Source organism: Molothrus aeneus, chromosome 28, assembly GCF_037042795.1.
Source record: "Molothrus aeneus isolate 106 chromosome 28, BPBGC_Maene_1.0, whole genome shotgun sequence".
Taxonomy (NCBI): Eukaryota; Metazoa; Chordata; class Aves; order Passeriformes; family Icteridae; genus Molothrus; species Molothrus aeneus.
This window is the reverse complement of record NC_089673.1, coordinates 3,849,886-3,857,468: the sequence shown is the minus strand read 5'-3', so window position 1 is coordinate 3,857,468 and position 7,583 is coordinate 3,849,886. Positions and strand designations below refer to the sequence as shown.

Here is a 7,583-nt window from a genome sequence, read left to right as displayed (position 1 = left end):
GGATGGACCCACAGCCCCGGGATGGGCTCGCACCCCCGGGATGGACCCACACCCCTGGGATGGACCCACACCCCTGGGATGGACCCACAGCCCCGGGATGGACCCACAGCCCCGGGATGGACCCACAGCCCCAGGATGGGCTCGCACCCCCGGGATGGACCCATACTCCCGGCTCCGCACTGCTCGGGATGGGCTCACACCCCCGGGATGGGTTCACAATGCCCGGGATGGGCCCACAACCCCCAGCCCCACAGCCCCGGGATGGGCCCTCACCCCCGGGATGGACCCACAGCCCCAGGATGGACGCACACCCCCGGCTCCATATCCCCAAGATGGACCGACAGCCCCCGGGATGGACCGACAGCCCCCGGGATGGGCTCACAGCCCCCGGGATGGGCTCCCAGCCCCAGCCCCTCGTTGCTTTCCCTGCCCGGGAGATGCCCCTTTCACCGGGGCTGCCCAGGGAACAGGAGCTGCTCCCTGAGGAATTCGGCAGAAGCGGGTGTAGCCCCACATTTCTCTTCACAGAGAAAAGCAAGGCACAAAATCCTTCCCAAGAATATTTCTGGGATTCGCATTCTCTGAACCTCAGAGAAAGGAAAGAAAATTCTTATAATTTCCTGTGCCTGTGTTTGTGCAAAAGTAGAATGCAACATGGAAATTGTTTACCCACAATGATGGTGTTTTGTTTCCTTGGCCTGTCAGGGCCAGGTGTGTGTGTGTGTGTTGGGACTGTCACAAGATTTGGTGCAGTGTGTGCAGAGTTGAGTGCTTGGCAGGTTCAGTTTTAGACGTATAGAATAATATAGTATAATAAAGTTATTAATTAGCCTTTTGATATCAATGGAGTCCTCCTCACCATTCTCTCCCCTCGTCGGGAGCAAAAATATCCACTATAAATGGGGACAGCTGGAATTCTGTGCTCAAAGAACCCCTGTCCCCGATGTCCCGTGGCCAAGTGACATCAGCAGGGACAGGGAACTGCAGCAGCTGCATGACCCCAGGCTGGCCTCACAGCCCTCTGCAGAGGGGGCAGAGATTTCTGCTCTCCATCCCTCCCCGAGCACAGACAGCACATCTATAAATTACAGGCAGTGATTTTAATTAGCAGCCTTCTCTGCTGCTCGTATTTTGCTGGCCACGCTGCAGAAAGATTCACCTAAATGGCAAACTGACAGGCTGCCTGTCAGAAAATGCAGTGAAAATAGACACAAGGAAGACAAAGAAGGCCTGGAGAAAAGGAAATGAAAATGTTTTGGCAGCGAAACAAGATTATTAATGGACTGAGGAGGCAGATTGTTTTTTGCTGAAATCACAGTCATGTTTTGTATATAAATATTGGTGCTGTGCATGATGCTGGGACAAGTGAAGAGCAAAGACAGGGAGCAAGGCACAGGGGGTTGCCATGTAGGTACCCAGTGGTTTCAGGTGCTTCTTGGCCTTCTGACAGCCCTGCCAGCCTTGCCCCCGGGGACACACCAGCCTCAGTCAGCACTTTGGAGCTGATGCCTTCATGTGGTCACAAACCACGCAGGGTCCCACTCTCAGGGTGCAGCCCTAGGACAGCAGCCAGGTGCAAGCAGGGCTAAAGGTGTGTCTGAGGCACATTCAGCTGGCCAGGTGGGAATTCAGATCCCACCTCATCATCACAAACCAGAGAAGACCCAAAAGCTGGAGGGATGAGGTGGTCCAAGGAGACAAGGTAGTCCTGGAATCCCTGCATGCAGCTCCTGTCCTCAGCTGCTCTTATTCCTGCTTTTTGTGGGCCAGGAGCTGGCGCAGTCTGTTCTTTGTGCTGTGGGTTTTGCTGCAGCATCCCTGGGCCTCCCAGCCTTGTCTTCAGCAGAATGCTGAGTGTCTGTCTCATGCTTATTTCCTCCAGCTCTCCCTGGGGAAAGGAGCCTGTGCAGCACTGACAGGTTTTATAAGGCCTGTAGTGATTTTTTTCCTTATATGTGCGCATGTCGCTCCATTTTTATGCAGAGGAATGGAAAGAAAAGTTCATTGTCTTGTGACTGCAGGTAAAGGAGTGCAGGGTGTTCATCAGTGTCACCTGGAGCAGGGTTTTCCCCTTTCTGACAGCACTTCCCCATGTTTCTCAGTAGAAATTTGGTTTTTGCTCCCCACCATCAGGTTGTGGAAAGCCTGCTCCAGTGGAGGCAGGACGCTCTCTGCAGGGAGCACCCAGAGCTCTGCAAACCCCACTGCCACATTTTCCTTCAGGAGAGGGAGAGGCAGCCAGCTGCCCCTCCTGCTCAGAGCTTCAGGGCACCACCATGGCTGAGCCTCACCTCCCCTTCAGTGCAGAGCAGAATTCACCCACCCCTGGTGAATATATTCTGTTGCAGAATGCATTCAACGAGCCTTCATCATGGTGTGAATTTTCTGAGTAGGCTGCAGAGCCTTGCTGTGGCTGTCACTGTGTGTGGAGAGGCGACAGATGGCTCTCACACGTTTGCTCCTGGAAGTGCTTCCCCAGTGGCTGGATCCTCCCTTGCTGATCCACCCTCTCGGGGTCTTAATTGCTATTATGAATTCAATTTATTGGGTTATATTGATGCCATTCTCTGTACAAAGAAACAAGTGAAGATATTCTGCACTGGGAAAAAATATATATATTATTATATATTATATGTATATATATAATATATATATATTATATGTAGATTATATCTATTATATATATGTATATATATATATATATATATATATATATATATATATATATATATATATATATATATATATATATAATATACTGTGAGAAGCCAATTTTCACTGAAGGACCCCACAGCCTGAAACTTGGAGCCTGTGACATCTTATTCTGGTCCACAGATCCCCAAAGTTTGGTCCTGTACAGGAAGTCCAGAGTCTCTGGACTGAACTTCAAAAGTGGTGAGCAAGTGAATTACTGAGTGAGCAGTGTCCTGGCGTCTGTCACACAGCCAAGGTCCCTGCAAGAAGCACAGACACACCTGGTGAGAGGTGCCCTGGTGTCACCCTGGGATCAGAGACAGAGCTCCTGCTCATGACACCGTGCAGTGACAGTTTCCTGCATTTTTATGATGATTGTTCAGTTTTTACCCCTCTTCTCTTTGGCATTTGTCTCAGTGTGCAATGTCTTATTTCCCAGCCTGGGACAGAAATAAGGGACACACTTCAATGTCCCACCAGATCTAGTCTTAAATATCTTTTTGGATTTGTCAAATGTGGGAAAGAGCTAGAAACCACCCAGGCCAAGCTGTAGAGTATTGCTAACTATGAACACGTGGAGTTGAATCATTCAGCCCAGAGAGGTGTTATTTGATGCTTTCCCCTGGAAGATAAAGAGGTAGAAAAGCAGCAGAGTGTCATAGCCAGGTAGAAGAATTATAAAATAAAGGTGTTATGAAATCAGGCTTTGCTCTGCCAAAATTGCCAAAGCTGGCCTGGCATTTCTTCAAAGTGCTGCTAAAAAGAAATTTGCAAGTTCTCGTGGACATATATTCCCAGGTTGTTGAATACATCCTGCAAATGAGAAATTAATTTAACACAACAATCTATTCTGAGGGTGAAAAACAAATGCACCTGTGTAAACAATGAAATTTGTCCCATGAGAACCCACAAAGGAGAAGTGTAAACATATCTAGAGAGGGAAAATTTGATAGACACATCCACTGGCCCTTAGCATCCAATGAACTGAGTTTCACTGTATTGCTGACCAATTAGGTTCAACACAGTGCCTGCTGATATTTCCTACAAGTATGAGCTTGCTGAATGAAGAATTGGCTTTCTGCATGAAGAAAATGGAGTCTGGGCTGATTTATTCCAACAGAAGGTGTCCCCGAAGACGTGATCGACGCGAGACGAGCAGCCTGTCACAAAAGGAGGAGGTGAAACCGCGGGACGGGACTCAGAGACGGAAAATACAAAGATGTGAAAGGAAGATTGCAGCGAGAGCGGGCGGAGCGCACAAACGCAGCACCGGCCGCAGGATCGGCACGGATAGAAATTCCAGCAGCGAATACGCAAAGCAGCAAAAAAGGAATACGCAAAGCAGCAAAAAAAAAGGAATACGCAAAGCAGCAAAAGGAATACGCAAAGCAGCAAAAAAGGAATACGCAAAGCAGCAAAAGGAATATGCAAAGCAGCAAAAAAAGGTTACGGCTACGGTCAGCAGCAGGATCGGCGTGCAAACAGCAAAGACAAGAGCCGGTGAAGCGGAGAGGAGCAGGAGGTGCACAGGAGGGGCTGCAGACGGTGCGGAACGCACAGAAATGAGCACAACACCCGGGAGAAAGCGAGGTGAGAGCAGAACTGCGAGCTGCAAACGCCGTCCCGAACCGCGGGAGATGCGCAGCCAAAAGAGCCGCGCAAGGTGAGGCAGCCCCGGGGCTGCTGGGGAGAGAAACGCGCAGCGATCCTGGGGACAGCGGGGACAAGAACAGCGGTGAGTGAACGCTCGGCTGCTGCTGGGAAAAACGCCAATCGCTTGTTTTTAAATTTTTTCAAAGTCTAATAGTAATGAAATGGTTATAAAAATAGTAATATAATTAGAGTAATAACAATTTGGATAATTGAGATTAAGATAATACGAGACAAGAAAAAACAAAGAGTTATGGACAGACCGGGTACCTCTTTCTGGGCAAAATAAGCCCGAAAAAGGACCCAGGTTGACAGAGGATTAACCCTTAAAAGCAATAACCTGTTGCATATTCATACAGCTCGTACACGATGCATAAATTCCATTCAAACACAGGATTCTGTCTGGGCACTGTCAGCTTCTTCCTCTGAATCCTGATGGTGTCTTCAGGACTGAGCAAGGCAGGAAGAAGTTTGTTTCTTCTGATAATGGAGCAATAAATTCTCTTTGTCTGAAAGATTCAGGTGTCCTGTGGCTGCTATCTGGTACGAGTTCCTCATTCCTCTCTTGTAAAAAATATCCCACATACACAGTTTCTATTTTAACTACAAAAGTTACATTCTAACCACAAAACTACGTTTACAGCACTATTAAAATGTTAATACAGCACTACTAATCAATACAACATAAAACATGTCGTAAATATCTGCACAGAGCCATATAATATGCACTTTTCACAGCTAGTTTTAACAGCTGGCCCATTTGCAGAGGATATCCCCCAGAGTTATGAGGGATGGGTCATGGCAGAGATAAAGAACATTCCCTCACCTGGTTTTAACAGCTGGTGATAGAACACATGCTCCTGGTTACGTCTTGCATTGCAATCTAAGACAGTTAAATGTCACTTTTCTGCATTGTAAGATGTACAGTTGTTTTCTTTTCGGAGATGACTCTGACTAAAACAGCTGTGAAGAAACACTGGTGAACACCTGTTTGTGGATAAAGAAGGTACAGAGTGTTCACCCTTGATTTTATCAAAGATTTTATTGCTTGTTAACAATCTCTGCTGTTTTATCTTCCATAGATAACACAGAAGAATTAGTGATGATTCTACATTATGGCTGTTATTGATTGTGAGGTGATTCCGTGTTTTCCTCTGTTTCATTTCGCTGTCTTGGGGACATGACTGTTTAGAAAGTTGTTATCTCAACTTCCTAAGATAGTTATTGCTGATGCATTGATTACATGATGTGAATTTACTGATTTTATAATAGGCATCATTCATAAGATGCTATTACTCTATTTATAGCTGGCTTCTTATATTCTTTAACATCTTTTTGTGTAATTATCTAAAAGACACATGTCGTTTCAGGATCCCTTTTTTCTTCTCTAGCCACTTATGCATCTCTTAGACCAGCTGAGCTCTCTGGCTGGTCCCTGCACCGGCTCTATGGTTTGACCCAATGCTGTCTCATAATTTTAAGTATTTTTCAGAGTTCCAAGGAAAGATACCCGAGCTTCATTGAAACCCCCCTCCAAACTGCAAGTCTGGTGGTTTTCCCCAGTTATCATTACAGAAGCACTCCAGCAGTTTGCTGTGTTTGAAGCATGTCAGTCCTGAAGGAAACTTCAGAGGGACCCAGCTACTGGATGGTTTGATTAGTCTTTAACCCAAGGCCTTTACTCATAACTGCTGCTATTCTTAAGAGCCTTGTTTTAAAAGGGAATTTTAAAATGTGTTTAGGGAATTCCCTCCCAGTTGGAGCTTGAGTGGTGGCCAGGCCTTGGCTCTACCTGGATGGAGAATTTGCCAACAAACCCAAATGTTTTCTGCACCAAAACCAGATTCAGGTCACTTTGACTTCACAATTTGACCCTTTATATATGATAGCTGAACCTATTTTTAGAGTAAGCTTGGGTATTATTATCTGGAAATAATTATCCAAGCCCTCACTAAATTGAGGTTTGTCAGCTGTTTGCAGACTCTGGGATGATGGTACAGTATTTCAGAGATTCCTAATTACCTAATTTCACATGTATTATTAATGATGTGTACTATCTGAAATATTCTTAATTGTTGTACCTGACTTATTCTTGATTACTGCCAGTTTCTTGTTCACTACATGTATTGTTTTGCCTTGATGTTTCTTCATGCAAATGAGAAGTAGATTTAACACAACAATCTATTCTGAGGGTGAAAAACAAATGCACCTGTGCAAACAATGAAATTTGTCCCATGAGAGCCCACACAGGAAAAATGTAAACATATCTAGAGAGAGAAAATTTGATAGAAATATAAAATATGAATGAACTGAGTTTCACTGTATTGCTGACCAATTAGGTTTAACACAGTGCTTTCTGATATTTCCTACAAATATGAGCTTTGTGAATAAAGAATTGGCTTTCTGCATGAAGAAAATGGAGTCTGGGCTGATTTATTCCAACAGTAGAGATGCAGCAAATACAAGTCAGCAGCAATTAGGAAGGTTAAAAAAAGAAAGAGAAAAAAAAAAAATCCCAGCCAAATCCCCTTTCATGTGTCCAGCCTGTTTACATTCTGGGCTAGAATAATGCTGATCTGACTCACTGCTGGCATTAATGAAGTTTGCACCTCTGGGTGAGCAATTTAATTTATCTCAGCAAGTCAAAGCTCATTATAACAGTCCACAAATGCTATCAGATGAAAGCAGCATCCTTCAGCAACCTCAGGGATTAAAGCAAGGAGGCATCCAAGCGCCAAGGCTTCTGCTGGAAAGACTGCAGAAAGTCAGAGCATGTGTGCTGGAGGCTGAGGAAGAGCAACGCCTCAATTACTGCTGCAGATTTCTCTGTGTGCAGACAGCGAGCTGAGCCTCTGAAACACCCTTCTGGAGGTGTGAAAAATGCTTTATTTATGTTGTTATTTTATGGTTGAAAATCATAAAAAAAGGGCCCCCGGACAGCAGCAGAGGTGGTGGTGCTGCAGAGAAACCCAGGTGTGAAAAACGCCGATCGCTTGTTTTTAAATTTTTCAAAGTTTAATAGTAATAAAATGGTTATAAAAATAGCAATATAATTAGAGTAATAATAATTTGGACAATTGGGATTAGGACAATACGAAACAATAAGAACAAAGAGTTACAGACAGTCTGGGTACCTTTTCTGGGCAAAATAAGCCCGAAAAAGGACCCACGTTAACGGAGGATTAACCCTTAAAAGCAACAGCCTGTTGCATATTCATACACCTCATACATGATGCATA

General features: G+C 45.1%; 1 long non-coding RNA gene across 1 annotated transcript; it reads left to right on the top strand.

Annotated features, from left to right (window-relative positions):
* Positions 1–3,731: 3,731 nt before the first annotated feature.
* On the top strand, positions 3,732–6,761 carry LOC136567303 (uncharacterized). The gene is made up of 2 exons (XR_010785116.1): positions 3,732–4,429; positions 5,827–6,761. It is a non-coding gene; the product is annotated as an uncharacterized lncRNA (long non-coding RNA).
* The last annotated feature ends 822 nt before the right edge of the window (positions 6,762–7,583 follow it).